At 37.5% G+C, this 1,929-nt stretch overlaps 1 pseudogene; it reads right to left on the bottom strand.

The window, feature by feature from the left end:
• Positions 1-432: 432 nt before the first annotated feature.
• LOC116456758 (small ribosomal subunit protein uS5-like) lies at positions 433-1,089 on the bottom strand (annotated as a pseudogene).
• Between the last annotated feature and the right edge of the window lie 840 nt (positions 1,090-1,929).

The raw sequence follows: 1,929 nt of genomic DNA, 5'->3' as shown, positions 1-1,929 counted from the left end.
CAATGCACCCAGGTATATAAAGCAATTGGATTCAAATACATTATTAATATTTGGAGACTTCAATATCCTACTCTTAGCATTGGACAGATCATCTAGACAGAAAAGCAACAAAGAAACAGTGGATTTAAACTGCACTTTAAACCAAATGGACCTAACAGACATTTACAGAATATTTTACACAACACCTGCAGAAATACATTCTTTGCATCAACACATGGAAACTTCTCCAGGATAGATTATAAATTAGAACACAAAACAGGTTTCAACAATTTTTTAAAAAAATAAAACTAGAAATCAATAATAAAAAGAACTTTGGAAACTGTACAAATAGATGGAAATTAAACATGATCCTGAACAACCACTAGGTCAATGAAGAAGTTATTTTTTTTTTTTTACAGGCTTAATTCACCTTATTTTTCTTGTATAAAAACCCTATGTTGTAGCCACAGCTGGAGCCTGGGTCCGCTGTACGGAGACTACGGTGTGGGTCTTGACGAGGTGGTCAGTGAATTCCTGATAGGGATACTTGGTAAATACAGTCTCCTTACAGAGGTTGGGGGTCAGGTAGCTGTAGGTCTTAGAAATGGCATCAAAGGTGGCCTTGGCGAAGTTGCCCAGGGTGGCAGTGCAGCCCCGAGCTGAGGTGTAGCAGTCACCGATACCAGCCATCATGAGCAGCTTCTTAGACACAGGTGCGGAGGCAATGCCAGTGCCCCTGGGTGCAGGGATGAGGCACAACAGCACAGAGCCACAGCGACCTGTCACCTTGCAAGGGACGGTGTGGGGCTTGCCGATCTTGTTCCCCCAGTAGCCTCTGTGTACAAGGACAGTGGAGAGCTTGGCCAGGATGATGGCCCCGTGGATGGCGGTGGCCACCTCCTTGGGGCACTTAACACCCAGACCGACGTGGCCATTGTAGTCCCTGATAGCAACAAATGCCTTGAACCTGGTGCGCTGGCTGGCACGGGTCTGCTGGCCGGCACGGGTCTGCTTCTGCACTTGCATAATCTTCAAAACCCCATCCTTGAGAGAGGCCTACAGGAAAAAGTCAATGATCTCTGATTCATTAGCAAAGTTGAGATCATTGGAGATTATTCAATCTGAAAAAGAAGAAGAAAATATAATAAAGAGCAATGAACAGCGTTTCCAAAAAATGTGGAACACGTGTACAGCTTTGAAACAATTAGAAGATAAATCAGTCCATCCAAGGGCCTCATAAATGGAAAAAAATGAATGGAAAGTACAAATTAAAATATTCAATTAAAATGGCTTGAGTATGAATTCTAACATAACAGTAAATTCAAATGTGTCTATTTGCTTAATTTATCATTTAGAAAGATACTTTTAATTTTAAAATAATACAATTTTTAAAGATTCTCTCTTAAATAAAAATATACCTAAGAAAAGGTTTGAAACATAATAACACTTAAATACAAATCATTATAATAATGGAGGTAACAACCTTAATGATTTCACAATAGAATTTATGGCATAAGAAAAAATAGGATCAAAGGAAAAATTGTATTTTGTAAAGGAAAAATGGAGGAAATGTTATATTTATGATAAATACGTATAAACTTATTTAAAATGTATTAAGCAACTCTTGATGGAACCATGAGATCAATGGATTAGTGAAAAATTGTAACTGGTCATTTTAACATACTCCTCTCAGGGAGATCAAGCAGACAAGATAAACTTCATTTTATGACCCAACATTTTTATTTAATAGAGGAAGCCTTGGATGAACTGTTTCTTATCAAATTATTTTGAGGTAGACTTCCCTATTTATTCAAAAATATAGTCAAACACCTGTCTGAAGTTCATTCAAATACTTTAGTAATTATTTACTGAGAAGTGAAAACATTCTTTGTCACAGGTAAGCAACCTCATCTTCTGCTTTTTTTTTTCTTTTTTTTTGAGATGGAGTCT

Source organism: Hylobates moloch, unplaced genomic scaffold (genome assembly GCF_009828535.3).
Source record: "Hylobates moloch isolate HMO894 unplaced genomic scaffold, HMol_V3 SCAFFOLD_17, whole genome shotgun sequence".
NCBI classification, from domain to species: Eukaryota; Metazoa; Chordata; class Mammalia; order Primates; family Hylobatidae; genus Hylobates; species Hylobates moloch.
This window is presented reverse-complemented; position numbering and strand designations above follow the sequence as displayed.